The 26,080-nt window shown below is 51.4% G+C and overlaps 1 protein-coding gene across 5 annotated transcripts in view; it reads left to right on the forward strand.

The window, feature by feature from the left end:
* SGMS1 (sphingomyelin synthase 1) overlaps positions 1–26,080 on the forward strand; it is a 261,758-nt gene that overhangs the window by 25,155 nt on the left and 210,523 nt on the right. For all 5 annotated transcript variants that reach the window (XM_046028070.1, XM_046028069.1, XM_046028073.1 and 2 more), the window contains exon 2: positions 2,515–2,605. The gene's annotated coding sequence lies outside the window, so the exon portion shown is untranslated. The remainder of the gene's footprint in view (positions 1–2,514; positions 2,606–26,080) is intronic.

Consider the following 26,080-nt stretch of genomic DNA (forward strand, 5'->3'; position numbering starts at 1 on the left):
ATGCTGCAAACAGGAAAAGCTTTCCCTTTTGTTGGTTGAGAGCTTTGCTGGTAATTAGCAAAACAAGTATGCCTCTTATTTGGGAGAGACTGGAAAGGCGGCTGAAGAGTCCATTGTACATGACCACAGTGGAAAACAATTTGGCATTACTTAGAAGAGCCGCACACACGCACTCCCGTGCTCTGCCCCCTCTCTTAGGTGAACACCCTGGAGAAATGCCTGTGTGCCCCGGGACAGGCGCTGGAATGTAAATTGTTCATGATAGCAAAAACTGACACGTCCCCGGGGGTCCTCAGTGGAGTGTGGCGGTGAGCTGTGGCTCTGTTCACGCAGAGGGAACTGTATAGAAGGCGATGAACATCAACCACAGTCGCACGAGTCACCAGGGGTGCGTCTCAGAATCCGCGTCGCAAGAGGCAAGTCTGAATTCACACACTCATGTTTCACTTTTCATTGGTTAAAACCCGGCAAAATGCAACCACATACTGAGAATAATACACATGTGATAAAAGCATACAGTCGAGCAGAGGAATCAAATCACAGTTGGGGCTAGTGGTTATCTGTGCAGAGGAGTGGATGGGAGGGCATCTGGAAGGGGCACACACGTCTTCCATAAAACCCCACAAGACCCCCCAAACCCAGCTCCTGAGGTATTAGGTGCATGGGATTTGTTTCCGTTATTCTCTGGTCTGACGTGGTCAGCAAATAACAAGGTACTCCAAACAGCGGCTTAAAACACTGATGATCTCACAGGGTCTGTGTGTGGGCAAGACATTGGGAGACAGACCGAACTGGGAAGCTCATTTTGCTCATTTTTGCTTTGGTAACGCCACAGGCATTCACTGCCACGACGGGGGCATAGGTACTGCACTTGTTCGCAGTGTGGGGCTGGAGGGAGGCCCGTGGTGTGAGCTGTTGGGAGGGAGGGGGCCCTGCCGGGGCGGGGGGCAGGCAGGGCAGGGCAGGGCAGAGAGGGATTCGGGACGTATGGACCTCAGGACGCGTGGTATAGATAGGACCACATGTGCCTAGATCGGGCAAAAATCTGGGCCCTATGATTTTGAGGAGAATTCTCTGGACTAACGGCTATCGGCAGCATCCTGGGTTCCCCGTGATACTGAAGTCTCTGCCAGCTTCACGTGTTCTCCCGAGAATCCCCCAATGGGAAAGGAGAGCCCACCCCTCACTCCCTTCCCCTCCAAGTGAGGGTGCAGCTGGAAATGAGCTGGACAAGCAGGGATGGGAGTTGGAGCTTAAAAATTCACGCAGTGATGACTTTCTGCTCGCCATACACGTTTGTTTTAATATTAACAAGGTTTCAGTTGCTGATTGGTTTGCTCCTCCTCGCCAAAATCTTAGAGTAAAAATTGGTGTTTCCAAAGGAGCGTCATGTGTCTTCTCTCGGTTTTGGGTAGCTTTTGGCATAACTTCTTGGTGAGTGCACCTGGGGTCCACGTGCTCTGGCGTGTCCTGTCTCCTTGCAGGTTGCAGCACCCTTGGGAACAGGTGCTCCCCAGTCCCCAGGGGAGGAAGCAGCCCGAAGCAGTTCTCTCGATTTTTCATCAAGCTGGCGAGTGGAGGAGTTGGGACTGAAAACCAGGCACGGGGATCCTGACTCACTTTCGTTAGGCTTTCGTATGCGGTGCCTTTGCACGTTGGACGCTGATCCTCGTAAACATCTGCAAGCAGGACTGTGGTGACCAGCGCACAAAGGCCCCCTTTAGGTCATCTTGTGGGGAAACTACATGCTTCTCGGTGGTTCTGACCCTGGGATCATGACCAGAGCTGAAGGCAGATGCTTCTCCGGCTGAGCCACTCAGGCGCCCCAGGAGGGATAATTCTTCAGGGAGCAAACTGCAGTGCACCTTCTCCCCCCCAGATGGCATGCGACTGTGTTTGGCCTCTTGGCCTTGAGGTTGCCTTTCAGGAGAAAACCCATGGGGTTGGGGGGGCCACCTGTATGGCGAGACACGCCTTGAGCTTGGGGTCCGTAGATCTAAGTAGAGGCTTCATCCTTGCTGTTGTTTTCTAGTTGAATGTCCTTGTCATGCTGTCGTGCTGTCTGTCATTGGGTACCTGGTGGGTCTGTCTGGGAGATCCAGGAGGCCCAGAGGTCTGGCGTGGCTCCGAGGGGGTATGGGGACCTCACGTGGGGTCTCAGAAATCCACAGTCACTCTCCAGCCCTGGGAGCTCCCCTTCCCTTCTGAGTGGAGGTTTGGGCGATGTCACGTGTCACTGCCTTGAAATTGATGTGAGTTAAGAGAAACTTAATAAGGCATTTCTTTGTTCTAGAACTTCCTAGAGTGGGTGAAGCTAATGGTTGTTACCCACATTCGGGATGCGAGGGATCCGTTTTCTTCTCTTTTCACGTTTCTCCTTGCTTAAAAGCAACTAGTACGAGCATTGTTTTAATTTAGAGGCTTGTCATTGCTGAAGAACATTGTCTCAGCTGAAATAGCTTGAATTTAATAAAACTCCTTGCTGGTAACATGTTGTTTCGCTTATGTTTGCAGGGTGAGGGAGCATGACCAGCCTCGAATGTGCCCCTGGGCATTAGCTGTTCGGTTTTCTTTAGGAGAAAAAAGACTGCCGTCCACTTGAGAGGTGAGTCAAGATTTCTGTGCAACTTTTTATCCTACGAATTTCAGACACATGGAAGAGTTAGAAGAATGTGTGGTGAGTTCCTGTGTACCCCCCGCCTACATTTAACACTCATTAGCATTTTGCCACATTGTGTGTGTGTTTGTGTGCGTGTGTATGTGTGTGTGTTTGAGGGCTTGTACATTTTTCTGCTGAAGTGTGTAAAGGAAAAGTAAGTTGCAGGCATCATGATGTTTTATCCTACGTTCTTTGGGATGTAGCTCCTAAAAAGATGTCTTCCCTGAGAGGCATCTCAGAGCACTCATAAACTATGAGACGTAGAATCATTGAATTAAACACATTGAATTAAGTTATTTAATTAAATTATTAAATTAAATTGTTAAATTATAAAAACAAATTTATAAATTATAAATGAATTAAAATCATTGAATTAAACTATGATTTCCTATTAAAAGGTGTAATTTTGGATTTATGATCCCTTCCTAACCGATAAAAATCTTTAAGCAGTGATTTATTTAATGGACAGATGGGCAGTGTGAGCATGTTTGATAGGAGATCCTCCTGTCCATAAAGGACTGATTGGGATTTGCACTTGCCCGTGGCTCCCGCGTAAGAGGGCGGCCGTGTTTTCCTCGTTCGGCGACCTCTGTCTGTCTGTGCCCCGCGGGCTTCACAAGTAGACTAGTCTCTGCTTGAACAGGGTCGAAGGTCTTCACTGAGTTTGTAACCTGAACTTCCAGGAGAATGTGTCAGGGAGATGCGGTCCTGTGAAGCTGAGGTTTTACCGTATTAAAACCAGCAGCGTTCAGGATATTCACAGTGACTCCCAGCGCCATCGCCGTGATTTGACTACCGAACTGACACTCCCCCTCAAACCCTGCAGATGTGTTGAGCTGTGATTAGTTGTAGATGGAGACGCATCAGGACCAGTCCCGCGTGATCACTGGTAGCCCTCGGTGGCTCTGCACGGTGGCTGCGCTGTCCCATGGGCGCGGGCCCTGGGAATCCAGGCGTTTCTTTGTGGAGAGATTAATGAGCTACAGCTGCCCCTTTCGAGCCTTACTTTAGAAGAAGTCTGTATGTAAGTGAGCCCTGTAGGGCAGTGGAAGCTTCTTAGATTCTCGTGTCTTATTTAGACCACAGAGTTAGTGACGGCAGTGAGGTTTCTTGCTGCGGACTTGAGTGCGTAGATTCAGAGGCTTGTGTGGGGCAGGCCTGTACCAGGACAGGAATTGGGGTTTGCTCCCTAAGGGGCGATGGGCACCGTGGGGTACAAGTACATATGCATTGCCCAGTTTTTAACCCAATAAAATGTGTCTGGCTGAATTTGGCGAACCTTCTGATTTCAAACCTTTAGGGACTAGAATGTTGATTGGAAGGAAGTGGTTCCTGTGGGATTTGGATGTGTTTATGTCTAAATTTGGCTTTTATAAACAAAGTTTTATTCAGACACGGTCATGTTCATTTGTTATGGTTCATCCATGGTGGCTTTTATGCCGCAACAGCAGAATCGCATGGTTGTGAGAGAGACCAGGGTTGGTGGCTCTGGCAGTGACTGTAGGGCCCACAAGACCTAACACGTGTCCCGCTGGTGCTTTACAAAATGTTGGCCAACTCCTGCTTTACTTCGTATAGTGGTGATAACCACTGTGTCTTGAAATATCCTCAGCTCATTAATTTTAATGTGAATGCCTTTATTTATTCATTTATTTATCCCACATATAGTTACCGAGAAGCTACTGTGTGTCAGGGATAATAAGATGGTGACAGTTGCGTATGCTCCCACCCATGCAGAACTTCCCAGGGGCTCCTGTGAACTTGAAGCTCTACTCCAGCATTGTGCTTTGTACGTGTGAGAACAAAAGCATGAAATGGGAATGGAATGGCATGACCACATTCTCAGTTTTGAATGAGTGTATTGGTTATATTTCTTAATGTTATAAATTTGATAAGCACTTCCCATAACACAATGATCTACATTGATGTGGCTGTGTGTCTGAGCGTGTCTGAAGGTCCTGCTCATTTCCGTGGAGTGACAGCCGACTGTCTGAAGCAGCGTGTCTGCATTGGGCCATGAGCTTCGACATGCTCATCCCAGCAAGCCAAGCAGACCTCCCATCTCAGGCTACATGAATAATAAATAATAAAACTCAACAGAAAGAAAAGCATGCAGGGCAGTAAAGTTTGGAATGTGGTATAGCAGATTCATCTATCACTGTTGGCATGCTTCTCTGTTTGCTTATATGAGGTCGTAAAAGTTTGTTCTCTTGATAGGAGGTCATGGAGGGCATTGTCGTTAAGAGAGACAGGTGAAGCGGTTAATGCTGCTTTAACCGCGGTACTGTTTTCATGTATGTGCCTAGATGCTTTATGGGCGTGAGTCACTGCTCTGTCGTCACCCAGACTGTGCACCGACAGACAGAAAGGAAATGCCGTTGACTCATCTCTGCAAACCCTCATAGGGCTGTCACGGCTGCCTTGGCTCGTTCCAGCCCGAGACATCCTTTAGGAAAGTGAAGGGAGGTCGAACATTTATTTGGATGTTGGAGGTACGGTTGGTTAGCTGCGTGGAATGATGTAAAGATGGCAAAAGGCCTGACGTCCCGACAGTGTTCACTCCTTGACTTAGAACCATCGGCCATTGGGCAGGATGCTCCTTGTCACCCTCTGGGGCAGTGATCTGGGTGACCGTGCTTTGCCCCGAAATCGGAGCCTCTCGGGAGGGGCTGTGCGTGGGGGTCAGACTCTGCACTGGTTGGTTTTGTTGCCATGATTGTAATAAAGTTAAGGTGTAGCTCCTCTTTCTGAGTGGGGGATGGTACGTATCCGTTCACATGTTCTGCTTCTGTGTTTAAAATGTTTTTACAGCTTCCGTCCTGCCCTTCATTTCAGTGATTTTTTTTCAGTGGTGCAGAATCAGGGATAAACGAAAAATGAGAATGGAGAAGACTGATGACAGTTGTTTTCCTCATGAAACTGGAAACCGTCGGCTTAACTGCTTTGGCTAAAAAGAAGGGTTTTGGAAGCAAAATGAGAGGTGGAACCACCTTATCTGTGGTGCTAGAGAAGCCGGTCTTCTCTCCTCAGGACAGGGAGCTCTTTGCCCAGAACTCCAGCCTCGGGGGTGTCTGATTTGTCAAGGACAGCTCCTTAAGACTGACTTCCTCAGCCTCCGCTTTGGCCTCTGGACAGGGGTTGTACCGACGTGCACACGAACATGGCAGAGTGACTGGGGGTCTAGGAAGCCTATGAGGATGATTCTCTTGGTCAGGAAGGCAGAATAAAGAGGTGATTAAGAACTCGGACGCTGAGGCCAGGTTGCATGGGTGCCGTTATTAACCACAGACGATTTTGACTCGTTACTTAACTTCTCGTGTGCCCTGGTCTGCTCACTGGTGCCATGGGGATGAAGGAGTCCACCGCGGGGCTCTGGGAAGGGCTGAATTAATGGATGTGTGCTGGGCGCTTAGGACAGTGCCTGATACCTGCTAGTCTGTCCCTTGTGAATTTTTAAAACAGCCCTGCCAGCGAAGTGTCCTCCTCATGTGACAGGTGCCGAAGTCCAGAGTCATGTGATCTCTTAAGAGTGACACCTGCTGCTGTCAGGTCTCCTGACTTCGTTGGCTACGCTGGTCTTTGCGAGGACTCTGTGGGTGTTTGGAGTTATAATAAGTCCAGGGAGCAGAGAGGGAAACTCTCCTTGGTTCCGGAACAGTAGCCCGCTGTTTGGACGAACCTAAGTCCGACGCAGGAAGCATTGCTTGTGGGTTCACTTGCAGCGTGGTCTTCAGCTTCCCTTCATCAGGTGACCCCAGGCATGTTTTGGAAGCATCACACCGAGGAAATTCACACCCACAGTGTCCCACGGTGGTGGGCGCGTGCTTGGGAGAGTCAGCCATGTCCGGGGTTGGCACTCACCCCGGGAATGTTGGCTGATTGATTAATCAGATCCAGCATTAGGACCTCAGAGAAGCTAAGATTTGTGCGGCCCGGAGGTGATTTGACCCTGCAGTGTGGGGAGAGGACATGGCTCCTTTCGGAGCGGGGCTTGGGCCACCCCAGAGTGCTGCCTCGCCAGTTTCTTCATGAAGAATATCATCCCACAGCGTTGAGAATGTCTTACGAAGAAATTATTCAGATGGACTCCTGAAGGAGGCTTGCCTCCGGGGCCTCAGACCTTGCTGTGACCCAGACGTCCGACGAGGGTCATGCTGCTTTCTGAGGACAAAGACAATGATTTCTTTGTACTTACTGTGGACTGAAGACACTGGAAACTTAGTATCACTGTGGGTAATCTGTTATATACCCCAAATATGCAGCCTTCCACGCAAGGAAAAATGTGGCGAGGGCCCACAGTTTGGGAGGCTCCCTCCCTGCAGGGGCCTCTGGAGAAACACGGCGCTGCTCAAAACTTCCAAAGCTGGCTTCTCGGCCAGACCCACGTGCTTGGCCCCGCAGCGGCCTTGGCCTGTGTTCCCCCCGCTGCTCGCCACCTGGCGTGTGGGAGGCGCTCAGATATTTCTTGAATGAACAGATCTGTCTGAACTGTGCCTTTGTCTTCAGTTTGCATTTCTCTTGACAAGAAGTTATTTACCATGTGGACGTCTTTGGGAATTAAAACTCCAAGCCCTCTGGTACCTCCTGTGTCTGAACACGCAGGTTTCTGTTGTCTCTTTGGAAGAAGGCGGTGCTGTTTGGAGCATTGATTCCAACACCTGGTTTTACAGGGACGTTGATATTCCAGAGAGCAGCCCTTTGCAGAGAATAGAGGGATTAGCTACTAATTCTGGAGAAACGACCCTCAGTTTGCCAAGTGCTTGTGGGAATCGTAATAGGTTCTGAGATTTAATCCTCCTTACTTTGTTCTCAGTTCCTTGGGAGCTTTTTGCCATGCTAAGTAGTCTGGGATTAAATATTAGTAGTTTCTTTACTGTCTTAACTTGACCCCTTTTTGTGGGTGGGAAATCCCAGTCAGCCCTGTCCCAATGTCCCCAAAAAAGTTCTTGTGATGATTATCTCCTTAGTATTCTCAGCCATGCCGCGACCATATCCTGTCAAGAACCACACTGTCAGGGAGCTCGCGTGTGGCCGAGGGGCCACAGGCTTGCTTGTACCCCTCACACGCACTCTATCGCCGGTGGGGGGGGGTGCAGGCCCTCCGGGGGCGCTCCAGCTGCCTGGGGGTTGGAGTCCCTTCAGGACTTCCAGAGTGTGCCATGTCGGGGTCCATAACCATCCCACCCTCCTCCCTATACTCCTGTTTCCTTTGTCTAGGGTCTCAGAACCTCGGAAGCAGAACAGTGATTCTTAAAATTGCTTCCTGGAACAGTGGCATCAGTGTGGCCTGGTCGCATGTCAGGGGTAGAAAGTCTCAGGTCCACAGCAGCCCTGTTGGATCAGGCTCCTGCAGGTGAGGTCTAGCGAGCCGTGTTTTCAAGAGCCTTCCAGGTGATGCTGCTTCTCTTTCAGTTGTAACAAACATGTAACGTGAAAGTTACCGTCATGACCACTTTTGAGCGTACAGTTCAGTCATGTTAAGTTGATCCGCTTGATTCGTGAAACAGCGCCTCACGTCTCCTTTCTGCTGATGGTCTCCCCAGCCCACCTCTTGGGTGTTTATTTATCTTCTCCCCCCGGGAGCAGGAGTCACGGATGTGCTCATGGTAGACCCTTGTCCCTGCCATCGGCCGTGGTCCAGAAGCAGGGGATCCTCCTCCGAGCGGTCAGGAGGTCAGTGGTCACTTACACATCGGGCCACAGCCTGTGGGTCATCCTCTCACTCCGTCTCATCCCATGGGCTTTTTATCATCTGGTACCATCACCTGAAGTCTGGGGGCAGCATGGCAAGGTATTTTGAGAGAGAGAGACGCCACGCTCCCATAACTTTCGTTACAGTCTGTTGTCATAGTTGTTCCATTTTCGTAGGAGTTCCTGTTGTTAACCTCTCACTGTGCCTGATTTAGAAATTACACCTTACTCTAGGTGTGCGTGTGTGGGAGAACACGCGGGGTGTCTAGGGTTCGGTGCTGTCTAAGCTTTCAGGCACCTGCTGGGGTCTTGGAATGTGCCCCCGACAGGTGAGGCGGGACTGCTGTGTTGTCTATGTGGACTGCTTGAACTTTCCTGCACATAGGTTTTGTTTTTCTGGGATTTAATCATTGTTTTGTGTTAATTTTAGGGAGAGAGAGCGCAGGGGAAGGGGCAGAGGGAGAGAATCTCAAGCAGAGTCCCCACTGAGCGTGGAGCCTAGTGTGGGGTTTGATCTTATGACCCTGAGATCATGACCTGAGCTGAAACCAAGGGTCTGACGCTCAACCGATGGAGCCACCCATGTGCCCCAGTAATTGTCTTGTTTTAAAAAATATGTGTACTAATCGCTAATTTAACCTTCCGTGTGAGTCTGCTCTTAATATCTTAAGACATGAGGTATTTGATCAGTTTTAAACTTTTTTTTTTAAAGATTTTATTTGACAGAGAATCACAAGTAGGCAGAGAGGCAGGCAGAGAGAGAGAGAGAGAGGAGGAAGCAGGCTCCCTGCTGAGCAGAGAGCCTGATGTGGGGCTCGATCCCAGAACCCCGGGATCATGACCTGAGCCGAAGGCAGAGGCTTTAACCCACTGAGCCACCCAGGTGCTCCTATTTGATCAGTTTTATCTTGTGGACAAGGTCTCTGCCTGAGGCTTGTGCCCGGTGCAGTCCAGACAGCTGCCCCTTTAGCCCTGCTGGGCACCTCCGCTCGGCCGGGGCTCTCCCTTCAACACCGCCCTGGGGTTTCTCTGATCTCCTGGACCTGCTTCTCTGTTTGCCTCACTTCATGTTCTCCCCTTTCTCCGCTTCCTCCCTTGTAGCGGACCACATCTTCTGGAACTTTCCTAACAAGTTACATGGCAGGTAAGACTTCGGAGTCGTTTTGTATCTGAGTAATGTCACGTTCTTATTTAGTTGACAGTCTGGCTGGGTGTGGAATTCCTGCTTGGACGTCTGTGAACCTCAGAGAGGGGAAGGCTTGTGCCTTGTCCTCGGGCTGCTGGTGAGATGGGGAGAAGCCTCATGCTTTCCGATGCCCGACCCCTTGTCAGGCTGACTTTTCTTTTTCTCTCGGACTCTTAGTTCTTCTTATCTTCAGTGCTCTGAAATTTCGTGATACCATTCCTTGCTGGGGAGGGTCTCTTTTCATTTATTGTGCTGAGATCCACGTGGACACCTTCAGGCTGGAAACTCTTGTTGTTTTTAGAAATTCTCTCGAAGTCAGTATTGATTTGCCTCCATCTTCGTTCATTCCCTCTGATGTTCCCATCATTGAGGACTCACCGGTCCTGTGGCTGCCTTGGCTTTGCTCCTGTTATTTTCGTGGAGTATTTTCTCACCTTCGCTTTCTCATCTTCTGTTAATGTTTTCACTCTATTTTCTGACCGCTCTGTTTCTCCTGCTGGCTGTTCTCTGGATGCTTCTGTTTTGCTGAATCTTGTGATTTCAGGACAGAGTGTTTTTCTCTTAGTTCTCCAAGGGGGTTGAACCTATGATTTTTCCTTCGTTGTGAAGCTCCCCCCATAAATTAACTTCTGTTACGTTGCTTTCTTTTCCCTCCCGCTTCTGGCTTTCATGTTAGCTGCTGCTGTGTGTGCCTGGCGATCCTTGAATGTCTGTTCATGCTTGAGAACGAGGCCTCACAAATGGGAAGACCGGGTTCTCGCATCTGCCAGTCTGTTGGCAGCATCCATTTGCTTTCCAGCTCTAATCTTTTTTTTTTTTTTAAAGATTTTATTTATTTTTTTGACAGACAGAGATCACAAGTAGGCAGAGAGGCAGGCAGAGAGAGGAAGGGAAGCAGGCTTCCTGCTGAGCAGAGAGCCCGATGTGGGGCTCGATCCCAGGACTCTGGGATCATGAACTGAGCCGAAAGCCGAGGCTTTAACCCACGGAGCCACCCAGGCACCTCCCAGCTCTAATCTTTTAACCTTTCCTGTTGTCCCCGTCCCTGTGGCTTTATGCTTTAAAAGCATTAATTCTTGTTTGGGGGTTTTAGGAGGCAGATGACTAGCTCTGCGTGTTCAGTTCACTGGCTTTAACAGGAAGTCAATGTGCAAGTCTTCCCAAACTCCAGGGCGGGGCTGGTAGCCTTGGTGTTTCTTTCTTTCTTTTTTTTTTTTTTTTTTAAATATTTTACTTATTTAACAGACAGAGATCACAAGTAGACACAGAGGCAGGCAGAAAGAGAGAGAGAGGGGAGGAAGCAGGCTCCCCGCTGAGGAGAGAGCCGGAAGCGGGGCTCGATCCCAGGACCCCGGGATCATGACCCGAGCTGAAGGCAGAGGGCTTAACCCACTGAGCCACCCAGGTGCCCCAGCCTTGGTGTTTCTCACCGGCCTGCGGGGGTGAGCCTTCCCCGGGCGTCCCCTCATGTTGTATGTCCCCTCATGTGTGATGTATATTTGGATGGTCTCAGCAGCGACCCCGACTTTCCTGGTAACTCTGCCGTAGCTGTCTGCTCTCCTCAGGGAAAGGCTTTCATCTTGGATATAAAGTACCAATAAATTTATAAATAAATAGGCTTTGAGACAAAAAATAAGAATCCTTAAAAAAGTCGTATTGATGTTTCTAAAAGGAATTTTCCGAGCGTAAGCACGTAATCCTTAGATTAAAGTGCAGCTGACACGTTAAGCCTTCTTCCGTGGAAAGAGGAATAACAGGGCTTTAATGCCGGTTGTCCTTGACCACCCACGAAGGGCGCGCCCGTGGGCCGGACAGGCTGGACAGTGAGGCGGCGTGGGTGATCGTGATCCCTGGTGACTGCTTCAACGAAACCCTCACACTTGTGTCGCCGGAGGGGCGATCAGAAACTCTGGGAAAGAAGGAATCTGCATTCTGAGAGCAGGTCTCTGGCGAAATTAAGCAGTTTTTAGGAGGGCAGTGTGGTTCTTCTAGGAGAGGCCGATGACCTTGGATTATTTCACGATGTGGCCCTTGTGGTGACGCGTGCGGCTGCTTTGGGTCCTCCCTGCATGTTGGATGTGTCTTCTGTGGACCCCTCCCCCCACCAAGCGGTGAATACCACTGCCTCATAGCCGTAGTCCCTTCTGGCCCTGGTGGTGACGAGATAAGGGCATCAGGGGACCTGCGGCTCTGGGCAGTGACAGCCCTTCAGTACCTGCTGACTTCACCCCCAGGAGATGGATGGAAGGCCTCTCGGCCTCCCTGCTGACCGCCATGGAAGCTTGCCCGAGACACTCTTCTCTCTCCAGGAGGCTCTGCGTGCAAAACCCAGACACTGCTTTCTCCTTAAAAGCACAAGAGACCTTTAGTCTCAGGAGACAAACTGAGGGTTGCAGGAGGGGAGAGGGTTGGAGGGATGGGGTGGCTGGGGGAGGGACACTGGGGAGGGCATGTGCTGTGGGGAGCGCAGTGAACTGTGTAAGACTCATGAGCCACAGACCTGTACCCCTGAAACAGATAATACATTATATGTTAATTAAAGAATATTCAAACAAATTAAATAAAAAGAAAAGCATTGACTTTCAATTACTCTGTAAACCTTGGAGGAAGTCAGATTCTTGGATTTCCGAAGCTTCGAAAGTCTCTTCCTTGCTGTTGTTATTAAAGCCACCGCCCGTCTTGGGGTCCTTTTCATTTCTGTCTTGAGGGAGAGCTAAAACGAACAGGGAGCCGGGTCCTGCAGAGATGCCTGCGTGTTGACTGAGTTTTTAAAAACAGTAGCTCTGACCGCGCTGTGGACTCTTACAGGTTCGGTAGGGACCCTTTCTGGGAAACCAGCGACCCCTCTCCTCCTCTATGTCCTTGTGTCTCTCCCTCATGCCTTCCCAGGCCGGCTCCTTGTCTCTCCATGTGTCTGGGAGCGAGGGGATTCTTGGAGCTGTGGCGGTGACTCGGGCAGGGACCAGAGCTTGTGGGGCCGAGGGCACCTTGCATGCGATGACGGGTGAGCTGACCCACGTGCAGGCGAGGTTTCCCAAGTTCGGTCATCCTCGTCCATGATCAGAGCTGGTGCCTCTGGCACTCAGCCACTTCCGAGGCCCTGGCCCGAGTACGAGCAGAACATTTCCTTAGTTACCCTGAACTTCACGGAAGCACCCTAAGTGTTCCGAAAGACTTTTTTTTTTTTTTTTAAATTCTGAGGATCAGCAAAGGAAAATAAACTTTTCTAAAAAATTAAGTTAAATTTTTTTTAAATTAAAAGCAGAACTACCCCTTTTTGCAGAAAACACGGTTTCAGGGCTCGGCCAGAGCTCGCTTGCTCCCAGGGCATGAGGCCTTAGCTCTGCATGGTGTTCCGAGATTGCTAGAAGAGAGTGTGGGAGGAGTCAGACATTGACAGTTTCCAAGTGCTTTAAATTCTGTGGCTGTAGGGCAGCCGCCATGTAAAATGCGGCTGTGTGGCCAAGGTGATGTTGCACTTGGTGTGTGTCTTGGTTACAGTGTGTACCCCACAGACCGGGAAGGGGAGAAGTGTGGGAGAACCGTGGGGGAGGCCAGGAACCGTGTGATGTCGGGAAAGGAAGAGTTACATTTCTGAGCTCGGTGACTTTGTGACTCAGAACCTGTAGGAGACAGACCACAGCTTTGTCGTTTGGATTTCGGATTGTCCTCAATAGGCCCCCTCATCGGGTTGAGAACTTTAACCACTTTGTTTCTTCCCTGTAGAACACATTGCTCTTCAGACAGAGTGTGAATGAAATATTCTGTCTGTCCTGGGACACCCCCTGCTCTTGGAGGGGAGGAGAAGAAAGGGTGGCATTTATGGAATTCAGCGATTCTGCTCAAAGGCGTGTGTTCCTCCAGCTGCAGCTGCGGTGGCCACTGGAGAGGGGACGGGGGGAGGCCGAGCGGCTCTGGGGTCAGCATCATTGGTGAGGGCTGTCCTCTGGCAGCGGGCTTCTCACGCAGGAACCCGGTTTCTGGTGCCTTTCATGGAGGCCATGGTTGTAACATTGACAGATTCACTGTGGAGTCCATCACGGGGGTGAACTGGCCATGTTTCTGTTCAGAGAGGGGGGCTCTCCCTGCGGATGAGCTGTGCTAGCATGTCTGTCCCCCAGCTTCTCGGGCGCCCCACGGATCAGAAGCTGGGGCCCAGTGACTGTACTGGCTGGTTGGTGGGGGGGGGGGTCCCCCAGTCTCTACCATGGGAAGCATGATGCCCCTGAGATGCTCTACTGGGGGGTGGTGTTCAGTGGGAGGCATGATGGGGCTGGCACATGGGAGCTGAATGGCGCTGGGGAGATCAGAAGCATGTATTTTTTTAGATGAACAGTTATACTCCTTTGCTTTATTTTTGTTTTGGTTTCCTGTAGAACTTAGAAAAGCCCTTCAGAAGGTGCTGGAGATGTTTTCGCCCATGCTTCGGCCATCACTCTTGGGGTTGAGTGTGGGCCCTGGATCCTGAGTGTGGTGCTGCCTGCAGTGGTGCTCACGGGGGACTGGCTCTCAGGAAAGCTTTCTGGAAGGTTCTCTGTTAGCGTTCCAAGCTCTGGTAGTGTTTTGCTTTAATGATGGAGGCAGGTCTTGTGGTTTGTTCCCTTAACGTGCACACTGAAAAGGAGAATGAGGAGGGATAGGACAAGAGCTTATACAGAAAGGGCAGAAGAGCACAACAAAAACAATCTCTTCCCAACTGGCGGACATCTACAACTTGTTGATATTTTGTTTAAAAAATTAACACACAGTGGGCATTCTCTGCAGTACTGTGTTTCCTGCTAATTCTGGCAAGGTCACAGTCTTGGTTTTAGTAATGGAACCTCCTCTTTAAGTGTGTGTGTGTGTGTGTGTGTGTGTGTGTGTGTGTGTGTGTGTGTATTTTCTTTCCAAAAACAGTCTTGGTTTTAGTAATGGAACCTCCTCTTTAAGTGTGTGTGTGTGTGTGTGTGTGTGTGTGTGTGTGTGTGTGTGTATTTTCTTTCCTGCTAATTCTGGCAAGGTCACAGTCTTGGTTTTAGTAATGGAACCTCCTCTTTAAGTGTGTGTGTGTGTGTGTGTGTGTGTGTGTGTGTGTGTGTGTGTGTATTTTCTTTCCAAAAACAGTCTTGGTTTTAGTAATGGAACCTCCTCTTTAAGTGTGTGTGTGTGTGTGTGTGTGTGTGTGTGTGTGTGTGTGTGTATTTTCTTTCCAAAAACCCAGTATGCAGAGCAGATGACTGTGATGCCAGGATTGAGGGTCGCCCGTGTCACCTGTCTCCGCCTACCCCCCATTTAGACCTTTAGTCTACTGTTCAGAATGCCTGAATCCGGTGAATTCTGTCATTTTATGGGCAGGGAGCTGTGCATTTTGACCTTTTTGTTCCAGCAGGTGAGAATGTTGGGGGTAGAAGCAGTGGAAGGGGTCCCACCAACCGAGGCTGCCCAGACTTTGGTTCCTCTGTTACTTGGGAAACCCTGCTTGGTGCAGAATCCCAGCTCCCTCGCCTGCGAATCTAATCCCACAGTTTCAGGAGTTGCTTTGTTTTGACTAGAAGGAGGGATGTGAGCTTGGACAAGGTAGTCCATGCCTGCGATCCTGGATTCTCTAGTACAACGTGGTCAGCTGGCTGGTGGACACCTAGCGCACTTACATTTCTGGTTAGAGAGATGACCCTGTGGTCAGAATGTCTCCAGAATGCCCGGCCGTGGCAGTTTCTCTCTGATTTCTCTGTGTGGCCATTCAGTTGTTGTTGGAGTTTCCCTTGGTAGCCTGTAAATGTCCTATATGGATCTGGGTATAAATTCCAGCTTCTTGCCTGTGACTGTGGGGAAGTTATTTCACCTTGCAAACCCTGGTTTTCTCATCTGTAAATTGGGGCTGTTGTTTGCTTCTGGGTTATTGTAGGGATTAAATGAAATTTTATATATGTACATATATAAAACGTGTGTGTATGTGAGTCTTACGTCCGTGTTAACAGGTAGATTTTTGTTTCTCTGCTCTCTGTGCACATGTACGTGTGTGCTCAGTACGGCACCTGGCACGTGGTAGGAGCTGAATGCGCAGCGGATGTTACTGTACCGTTATATACTGTTTGCTGTAGTTACACCCCAGCACTGAGAGGGGCTGGGCTTGTTCAGTGCCCTCCATGTACAGCCCTCCCAGACACAACATCGCTTGCTGTAGACAAATGTAGACAGAATTGGATTTGAATTGCGTCCAGGTTCCGTTTACTTCTTTTAGTTCTTTTTCTTTTTCTTTGACTCTTAAGGCTTTGTCTTTTTCTCATGTTCAGTGCATTCTCTTAAAGTCTCAACTGTTGAAATGGACATGATGTTTCTCTGGGGCAGGACATGTGGGCTGCCTGGGCTCTGGCAAAACAGCCTCATGAACAGATCTTTCTTTATCTTTTTATGTTTTGGAGTTTACTGTTCTCTCCACGGACACTGAGGGGAGAGGATTTGTCCCGAAACAAACTGCATTTATGGGGCAGCCATTCGTTTTTCTACTTTTTGTCAGTGATTTGATCAAAGCCTGGGTCAGCAAGAGATGACTGGTGTGTGCAGTTGGGCTTGATGAATTCCGAGGCGAAGACTGTTTTGGCAGTTAGTTTGTCCAGAAGGATCGTGGGCAGAAGCAGTTTCTTTTAGCACTTTCAGAAGTGGCAGAGACTGGAAGGGCCCCCATTACGCTGTCGTTAGGACCCTGCCTGGGAACGCGGGACACAGGACAGAAGCGTACTCCCTGCATCTTTACCTTCACTTGTTTTCACAAGATTAATCTATTTATTTTAGAGAGAGAGAACAACAGAGAGAGCATGAGCAGGGGGAGCAGCAAGCAGAGGGGGAGGGAGAAGCAGACTCTGTGCTGAGCATGGAGCCCAAGATCACAGCCTGAGCCAGATTCAGAAGTCGGGTGCTCAACCGACGGAGCCATGCAGGCGCCCCTGTTTTCACTTTTAAAAACAAAATCTTGTGTAATGCAGTGGCATTAGCTATTACCTATAAGCGTCCAGATTATGCTGAATTTTTTCCAGCTTATTAAAATAGTAAGTTCAGGACAGCTGCAGTCTGAAGGAATGCCCGTTTCCTTCGCATCGTTAACACTGTAAGGATTTACCTGAGGCTCGATGACAAGACTGACTTGATTTTCTGTGAGCGACTCAGCTCTTAACCTGCTGTGCTGTTGAGGGACCGAGACCCCGAGAAGCTTCTTGGGGGACTGTGCAGGTGAGGAAGGCTGGTTGAACTAGGAAAGACTGAAGACAGCACCTTCCGTTACCTGAGCTCCCTTCGAAGCAGAGGCCAGGGGGTCTCAAGGAGTTTCCCACAGTTTTCCCGGAGGCTCACAGTTTGCAGGCCTTTGCCAGTGTAAAACTGTTTTAAGAAATGGAGCCCTGCATTCCTAGGTTAGCAGAAAACCCCAAGAGAGGGTCACAGAGAAGGTCGCCGCCACTGTTGCTGTGTAGTGCCCTGGGTCTGGGGCGCCGTCTTGGGGCCTTCTCCCAGGCCGGGCCACAAGGCTGCTCTGTGGGCATCTGCCTGTGACCTCCGAGGGGACGGGAGACTCCGGAAGGGCCAGACTGCGTCCCAGTGGCTGAGTCAGCCCTGACTCTGGACCCACTCGACTCCAGAGGTCACGTCGTTACCACCACCTTTTGTGGCCTCCCAGCTAGAAATCTCTGCCCTCTCTGCTGCCCTCTGCCCCCATTTCTGGGAATCCCGAGGGTCACCTCTCCCCTAAACCCCCAGATTTCCTATTCACGTCACTGCCAGGTCTGCAGGTGGCCCAGGCAGCACTTGCTCACCCCGGATAGAGAGACGACACATGGAGCTTCGGTTCTGTTACTCATGCAGGGAAGGGGGAAGCCTGGAGCGCGGGCGGGATCGGGGGTCGGTGTTCTCCCAGTGCAGGTGAGGAGGCAGGAGCTGGGAACTGTGAATTGTGTGGATGTGGTGGTGTGGGGATGTGTGTGTCCTGGTGTCTGTGAAGGGAGGGTGAGCAGCTCGGGGCCCTGGGGCGTAGACGGCGAGACGTCCTCCCAGACGCTGGTATTCTGTCCCTCGGTACGTCTGCTCCTTCCCTCTTTCCTTCTTCAGTCGAGCTGTCACCAAGAGGGATTGAGCAGTAGCATTTTCAGGCTCTTTTTGGGGCCACATAGGAACAAAAAGCATGAGGGATTTTATCTGCTTCCTTTAGGAAGAGCAGATATCTGCCTCCTATTAGGAGGAAAAGGACATTTGGAGAAAAGAGCGATACATATATGTTGCTGTGGAAAAATATTGCTCTTACAGTACCAGATGCTTTTTGCTCATGAAATGACGATGATGTTTGCTCTCTTCTAGGAACATGATGGTCCAGGCAAATGCGTTTGAACGATCTTGCCTGCTTGTTCCCGAGTGAACTAGACTCACGTCCCTGGCCCCTCCCCATGCCTGACAGGTGGCAGCGTGAAGAGGCTGGGAGACGTAATGCTGTTTCATGATTTCCCGAAGCCACTCATTTAAATACACAATGTAACGATGAACTAAGAGATACTGTAGTTTAGAAATTGAATATTTCTGGAAAGTCTAAGATTCAGGGAATGTTTGACTGAAGTGGGAAAGGATGTCTTCCCCCGTTTCCTCCCTGTGGAAAAAGGAAACTTGGGAGCATTTGAGATAAGTGTGTGTGTCTGTTTTTTAAAGCTTGCTCGGTGATGCGTCCGAAGCAGAAATCCCGAAGTCGCATGTCTCTGGGGGCCAGACAGGTGACAGATCGGTGACGTGGGTTGGATAGTAAATAATCGCAGAGCCTGGGTCCTGTGACCCACTGGAAAGCCACGTGTCCCTTACCCAGGAGCAGATGCTGCTGGGACCCACCCTGTGTCACCATATGGTGGCCCATGTGGGGGCGGGGAGCCAGGTCTTCCCATCCTAATAGAAATCCAGACTTCCAAGGGGCTGATGGAAAGCCGTAAGGCCAGGGCCCTGTGGGCCAAACAGAACCATGTGTGGTTGCTTCTGGCTTGTAGGCCGTCGCACTGAACCTTTCGGTTTTGTGCTACTGGAGTATATTGTATAGAACCCAGAACACTCACAGAATAATCGCCTGGATGTTTTACATTGAGAAATAAAATTCTCAAGCCTGAGTTACAGAAGGGTCAGTTGGGTTTGAATTGTCCCCTCTCTGCTTGTCATGACTTCAAGCTACGAAAGCAGAGCAGAGTGCCCCGCATTCGGTGGACCTTGAACAGAGGTTTGGCTAAACTGCGTGATGCTAAGAAGCGCCATAATCCGCGGTTTTCTGGTTTCCGAGAATCAGAGAGAAATTCGAGAACAGAAGAGCACAAAGGGACTCGGTCTGTTTTCTGGTTGTAGTGCCCTTCTCTGGGTCGGGCACACAGAGGAAGCATGTGTTTGCAGAAATGAGGGCCCTAGCGTAAAGGTCAGGGTGAGAGAAGGAGGAGGAGGACGACGTGTGGAATACCACTTTGCAGTGTGAGTCTTTGCTAAGTCTCATTTTCTGAGCCATCGCTTCTCTGGTTTAGCTGCTTTTGATGTTTTATTTTTGTCCTCCTCTTACACTTCCGAAAGCCAGAGGTTGTCAGAATTTTCCGGCATTGGTCCATGTGGTCTTGGTTGCAAATAAGAGCTTGAGCAGAAAAAGCATTTGTTGGAAGAATATCAGGCAGTTCCCAAAGGCAGCTGGGTGGTCGGAGCCCGAGCCAGGACTGTACTACAGGGGAGGGGGCCACCACCGAGCTGTGGGCACCCCAGTGAGGATGCACTTGCTGGCACCAGCCTGGTGGGCTGGACGGGCCTCTCTGTGTCACTTGGTGGCTGCCTTGCCCCAGGTGGGAGCATCTGACGGTGCCAGCCTTGGTGACATGTGCACACGCCGGGTGCCACGGGGGGACATTCTGGCTTCGTCTCAGTGTCTGTGACCGGTGGGCTCCCATCCCACCGGCACTCCCCCGTGGACGTGAATACGAGGCGCCGGGCGCAGTGGCAGGTTAACTGCCCCGTCCCTCCCTGAGGAAGACGCAGAAGCCAGCTGGAGGCTCCAGAGTCAGATGCTGCGCTGCTCCCAGCACGTGGCTCCTGGTGGCGGAATGAGGTGTCCAGGACGTCGCTTGCTTGATAGACTGTCAAGCAGAGGTGGCAATCCGCTTAGGCCTGACTCCCAGGTGCACACCCCAAGCTGCGTCTTATCCAGGCGTGTCTCTGATGTAACGCGCCTGACCACGTTGAAGACGCCTTCCCTCGACCTCCAGCCAGACTCCTGTGGTGTTGATCACCAGCAGCTTTGGCAGGAGGCCGTGCTGCCTGCCACAGAGGACTCGGCGTTGGCTTTGCTGCTGCGGGACTGTCGTGTGTCCGCGTGGATGGTGCACGTCTCCTTCCGGCTCAGTGTTTAGAGAATGGTTTTTGTGTTTTGTGTGTCCTGCAGATGCCTCCTGCGTGTCTGCTGGGTGCCAGGCCCTGTGCTAAGCCCAGGGCTGTTGAGTGGGACCGCTGCTGCCCATCGGTGCTTGTGTTGGCGAGAAGAGAAGGTAGGGCGGCAGTACGTACGCACCATGCTTACTTAATGGAAAGCTGGCAGAAAGGAAACCGTAAAGGGGAAGCACCGTTGAGAGTCCGTCGAGGGATAGAAGGTGGCTGTGCCTCCAAGTGAGGGGCTTGGGGATGGGCAGGCCCCAGGAGTACCAGCAGAGCACCAGGCTCGCTGGAAAGCCCCATACAGCGTTTAGAAAAATGGTTCCATTAAAGTACGGAGAACGGAAACTCACCATCACCAGGTAAATGCAGGTTTCTGCCTCCAGGTTAAGAAGCAGACCCTTCCCAGCCTGCCGCTCTCCCTCCCCGCAGGAGTAGGCACAGCCCTGACTGAGACGCTGCTCTCTTCCTGGTGGTGTGTGTTTTCTGTTTCACACCATGCCAGAGCCGCTGTCCCTGTGTGGGTCTCTCACTGCACGCTCTTCCCCGAGCTCAGGAGAGCCGGCGTCCTGATTTCCTGTCCAGGCTATTGTCAGCGCTCCAGCGCGTGCGCAGGTGACAAGAGCAGGACCCCGTGTGCAGGGGTCTTGTGTTTTGTGTTTCGATGTCTGGTTGGACCACAGGTTCTTGCGTTTGGTCAGAAGCCTGGAGTCTCCCAGGGCCCTGGGTGGAGCCTGCGTGTCCTGTGGGCCGGCCCCTCGGCCTCCTGTGGCCCTCCGGGTGGCAGGTCCCGTGTCGGGGCCGGCGTGAGAGCCCCGGGAGCTGTCACTGGTGCGGCCGGTGGCATGTGGAGGCCGGCCGTCAGCGCCTTTGATCTGAACACATGCGGGTCTGGTCAGAAACCCTGTGCCTGCGCATCCCGGGAACTGAGACCCCCGCCGTTGTGGGACGCATTGCATAGGAGAGCGACTCCATAAAGAGAGCCTCTTTCGCTGGACGATTCACGTTGGTTTTCAGTGTCTTGGTGTTCTGTACCAGTCTCTTTCATAGTAACTTGCTCTCGCTGAATGAGCAGTCACTGCGGTGGCCGCGGGCTGCCTGGCCTCTGGATGGAAGGTCTTCCTGCAGGTGCGGTGTGGGGGTGTGGCCGGAGAATGATGGAGAATGAGGGTTTAGATGCAGCAGTGGCCAGGGGCCTCCACCTGCCCCGGGGTCTTGTTGCCTGGATGCTGGGAGGGGGCACGTAGCTGCGGAGGCTTCCTGGGGACAGGGAGAGCTGGAGCTCCCCTAACACCACGCAGCAGGGAGGCTGGCTTTGAGGGTGGGGCGCTGGAAGTCATGGGCAGATGCACAAGGAAGGCGGCAGAGAGGAAGCCCCATTCCTCAGCGGGATGGAGACATCCTCTAGGCTGTGACTTTGCTCTTCCAGCCTCTGTGTGGTGACAAGCACGGGCGGCTGCCTGTGTAAACGGGAGGGTGAGGGGTGTGTGCGCCTGCTGGTGTGTGTGTCAGAAATGGAGCTTCCTGAGTCTCCCACCGGACCCACTGAACCGTAACCCATGGGTGTAGAGGCCAGGAATCTGCATTTTAATGAGACAGCTCAACTTTGTGCGCAGCAGAGTCCTAGAATCCCTGATCTCGAAAGCGGTCGTTTCATTCATGCATGTGGGTGAGAGTTGAGTTGGATTAGGGAGAGACTTTCAAAGAAGGAGGGGTGGGCCTCCAGTGTGATCCATAAGACCGAGATTGCATGTGAACTTGGGTGGGTTTTCTGCCCTTTGTGCGAGAGTCTCAGATTTTAGCTCGTCCTTTCTGTGAAATGCTGAAGCCGGATGAAGACAGGCTCTCTCCAGTGGTGCTCTCTCTCCTTCCCTGCTTTGTCTGGGAGTGGGGTGGAGGGTAAACTCCCCGGGGTCAGTGGGGAGAGGTCTACCAGCTCTGTTCCAACAGCCAAACCTTTCTCTGTCTCGTGTCCACCCACTTCTCAATTTAGCTAATAGCTTAGTTCTTCCTACATCAACCGAGAGTGGAATGGTCAAGGAGCATTTGAAACACTGAATGTATTTTTAGCTCGCATCAGGGTGACCTTTTATTAAAGTCAGTGTTTTTGGTGCTTTAAATCTTTCAGTGTTCGAAGATTAAGGCTTTGGTTGTTTGTGAAAGGTATTGAGGGGCTGCGAAAAGCCGGCATGAACGTGACCCCCTGAGCACAGCTCATTCTGAGATCCAGGAATCGTGGAAGGTGAAGCTGGAAGGAATCCCGAAGCCCTGCGCTCCTGCAGTGTGTGCTGGACCCACACGGCCTGCGCTGTCTCCTCGCTCTGTTGTCTGAGGCCACACGTGTGACCTGGTGCCTCGGTTTTCTTGGCTGTGAGGGGAGGACGGTGAGCGCTGTGGGATCGCCCCCGCCCGGCATGTGTAGACTGCTGGACAGGTGCCCAGGCCCGAGAGGCACTCATGGGGGAAAACAGACCTGGAGAAATTCTGATTTGCCTGAGGTCGGATGGCTAGTTCAAGGTTCAGAAAGCTGGTGTTTTAACTCCTCGTTTGGAGGGCGCCTGGGTGGCTCAGTGGATTAACTCCTCGTTTGGTGTTATCCCTGCCGACTGTCCCGTTAACTGATTCTCAGACTATGGAGTTGAAACCACATCCACTCAGCGTGAGCACTACGGTTAGGAGCTTCTGCTTTGCCTCGGGGCTGAGAGACTCTTCTTGAATAGTGAGATGTGTGGAGTGGAAGGACGTGCATGGGACGGATCCATGGTGTTGGGGGCTGGGAATCCTCCGTGAAAGGGCAGGATGCTCTTCCGGTCTCTGCTGTCGGCTCCTGGCCGGAAGGGCCGGGCTGCCAGGAGCGTGGGTTGGGGGCTTCTCTCTGCTGATCGGACTGGCTCGGTGTCTGTAACCTTGCCCCCTTGCTTTCTTCAGTTCATGGCACGAGAACCGGTCCGTTGTGTCGCCGGAGTCTGAAAAGATACAAAACAACACAGACACACACTCTTCCCTGCCTTGGTCTGAATCTGGGCTCTTGTCACAGCTTGGAGGAAGGACGGATGGTCCCACTAGGAAGCCGTGTTCCTGCTTGGGCTCTTCTCCCCGTTTTCTTTCCTTTCTTCTGCTTCAACACCTTGCCTTCTTTTAAGAGTTTTGAGGAACAGAAGCTTCTCCCTGTTGACAGAGTTGACTTGACATTTCTTGTAGTTTTGGCATCACAGAGCATGGATTTGATTGTAGGCACTTGTAAGTGATGGGACCAGCCCCTGCGTGCCCAGTAAACGCTGCTTGGGGCTGTGCTGTCTGCCCAGAGCTCACTATGTGAGGAGCCTGATTCTTCCCTCTTTTCTGTGCTCTTGGGCAGGCTCAGCCTGGGGAGAAGACCCGCCGAGACCAGATGATCGGAGGCCGTGAGTGCAGGACAGCAACTCACGCTCAGACAGTCCTGTAGGGTCTTGGACAGGTTACTGACCTTTGGGTTCGGTATCCTTACCAGTGAAGTGGGGTCATTTCCAGTATTGGCCTCCCGGGGCTGCGTGCTCAGGGATAGACTGGGAGCGCTGTCTCTCCCACTCTCCCGATCAGAGCAGCCTTGGCGGGGGTGGGGGGGGCGTGTTGCAGATGCTGCCGCGCACAGAGCAGGAGTGACGGAGTGGGTGTGGGTGTGGCCGTGGCCGTGGCCGTGCTGGGGGCCGCCCTGACAGCGGGCTGGGCTGCATGGGGGTATGCTTATGGTTTGGATACCGATGTTGCTTCAAGAAGCAGGGGCAGGTTGAAGAGAAAGATCACATATGGAGAGGAAAACAGGATTTAGGGTCTTTCTTGTCCAGCCCTAGAGTTTCGGTAACGGGTCTGGGATGTGTGCTGTTCGCCCTGCGGCGTGTTCACCACGTCCCGTCAGCATCCTGGTCTCTTTCAAGTCAGAATTCCCGGTTCTGGGTGTCGTCCGAATGGATTGGTGGGGGACACGGGGGGTGGGGGGACAAGTCCTCGACGGTTTTCTTACCCATATGTACTTACACCGATGTGGGGAATATTCCTGGGTCCAAAGCCTTAAAATTTCATGTCCTTGAGCACCGACAGAGTCCAGTTCTCCGGGTAACCGGGAGAAGATGCCAGATGCTGTTTTCCCTCCTGGTGTTTGACTCATTCCGCATTGCTCATCTGGGATAGTTGAGGTGTGAGGTGTTAGCAGCCTTCAGTAACATGGTTATTTCTTGTGGAGTGGATGGGGAAGGCTCAGCGTGGGAAGCAGATGAGCGTGTGGGGGAAAGCTTATGGGGGCTTTTAATACAGCGTTCTTCATATAAGCAGATAAATGGTCATAACAACGCTGACGTTGGGAGTTCGCTGAACCGTCCACACGTAGAAATTGCCTGTTGTGCTCTGAAGTCATCGGGTCCCATCAAAGAAGCAGAGGTGGGAAAGTCGGTGTCCTTGGTTGGCTCTGGCCCCACCACTTCGTAGCCGTGTGACCAGTGGTGTGATTTCTCTGTGCCTCGGTTTCCTCGTTTGTAGGGTGGGAGGAGGTGAGGGTAGTACCTGTGTCTCTGTGTGACCATGAGGTCACGTTGCTTAAGGAAGGGTAAGCAGATTGGCTCAGTAAGGTTGCGCTGATGACTTCTGTAACCTCCAAGCCGCCAAAGCCCACACTCCTCCCTCCCTCTGCTGGCGTCAGTCTGTGTGCTTGCGTCCGGCTGTCATGACTGATTTTTCTTGGGATACTGAAGATACGGAAATCTCCCAAGACAGTCTGGCAAGGAGTTCGTGCACACACACGCCGTCCCCATGTCGCTCCCGATGAGGCCCTGGGTATCTGCCCTCTCGTTACACCATGGAGAGCGCCCCTCTGCTTACTGTTTGGGGCCACTGTGGTCCCCCGCTGTACTGGGAGCCCCTGCTGTCCTCCCCATCTGGGATACTCTGCCCCTGCTGCCTTTGTCCTCTCCCCTCCCTGAGAACATGCTCACCTGTCCCCTTGGGAATGAGACCTTGGCTGACCACGTAAGTAGAACAGCTAAGCCTCAAGCACTCTCTGTTTCCTGCCTGCTTCCTTTCTCCCCATGGGACGGACCACTCCTCCCACAGCACTCTGGGGTGGTCCTAAGGGCAGGGACTCGGTGGTGCACCCTGCTTGGTCCTCAGGGTTGAGCGGTGCCTGTTGCTTCCCTAGCAAGGGCTCTGCCCATATTTGTCAGCTGAGTAACTGAGATCACTTGGGCAGTTTTGTGGGGGAACAGGTGGGCGAGGGGACTATTGGTGACTGAGAATGAGTCAGAGGTGATTGCCACGGTCTCTGAGATTTGCTGAGAACCTGAGACAGGGCAGCTAGGGTAGACAGACTCCTGATGGGTCTTCTTCAAGAATGGAAGGGAGAGAAAAGGGAAGCAATCTGGAATATTCTGGCTCTAGCTTGGCAAGCGGTAGATGGTGTCTTCCCATTTAGCTGAGTATGAGAAAACAACAACACTAGACATTCTTTTATAAAGCAATTGTATTAATAGGGTAAAAGAATAATTTACCTTTGTAATTTGTGTTTATCTGAAATACAGTGTCTCCAAGCCTCCAATTAACCCTCGCTGAAATGCCGTTTTTAGTTTGAGGTCAAGTTTCCTAAAATGTTTCAAAAGTTAGTGGTAGGGAGCGTTTGACCTCCAGGGAGTTTATATCTTTAGCTGGAGCGCTCTTTCTAGATCTGGGAGCTAAACTGGAGTTTCTGAAGGTCTGAATACTTAATTAGCTTCTCAGTACCTTGACTTTCTGACAGAATTAGTATTTTAAATATGAAGTTTGCCGTTCTTCCTTTTAATAAACGTGTCCTTTCCTGGAGGGAGGGGGGACAAGGAGGCTCTGGCCATGTCCCTTACCCCACTGGATGGGGCCCTGGCCTTGCTGGTGGGGCCCGGCAGCTGGTGTCGTCTAGCCGGGTGGCCCTGTTTCTTTCAGGCCTGGAGTCAGGAAAGGGTGAACTTCATGAAAATCTGAGTTAACTTCACTTCAGATATGTTTTGGAAATACGTAGAATATGACTGCTAATAAGGTCTAATTTAGTAACCTGGATGGATTTAGAGTGATTCTAGATATTATTTGCTAATTAAAAAACAAACAAACCAACCGAAGTTGCAGAATGTGAGATTCTAGACTGATTATAGTTC

The sequence above is a fragment of the Meles meles genome, chromosome 13, assembly GCF_922984935.1.
Source record: "Meles meles chromosome 13, mMelMel3.1 paternal haplotype, whole genome shotgun sequence".
NCBI lineage: Eukaryota > Metazoa > Chordata > Mammalia > Carnivora > Mustelidae > Meles > Meles meles.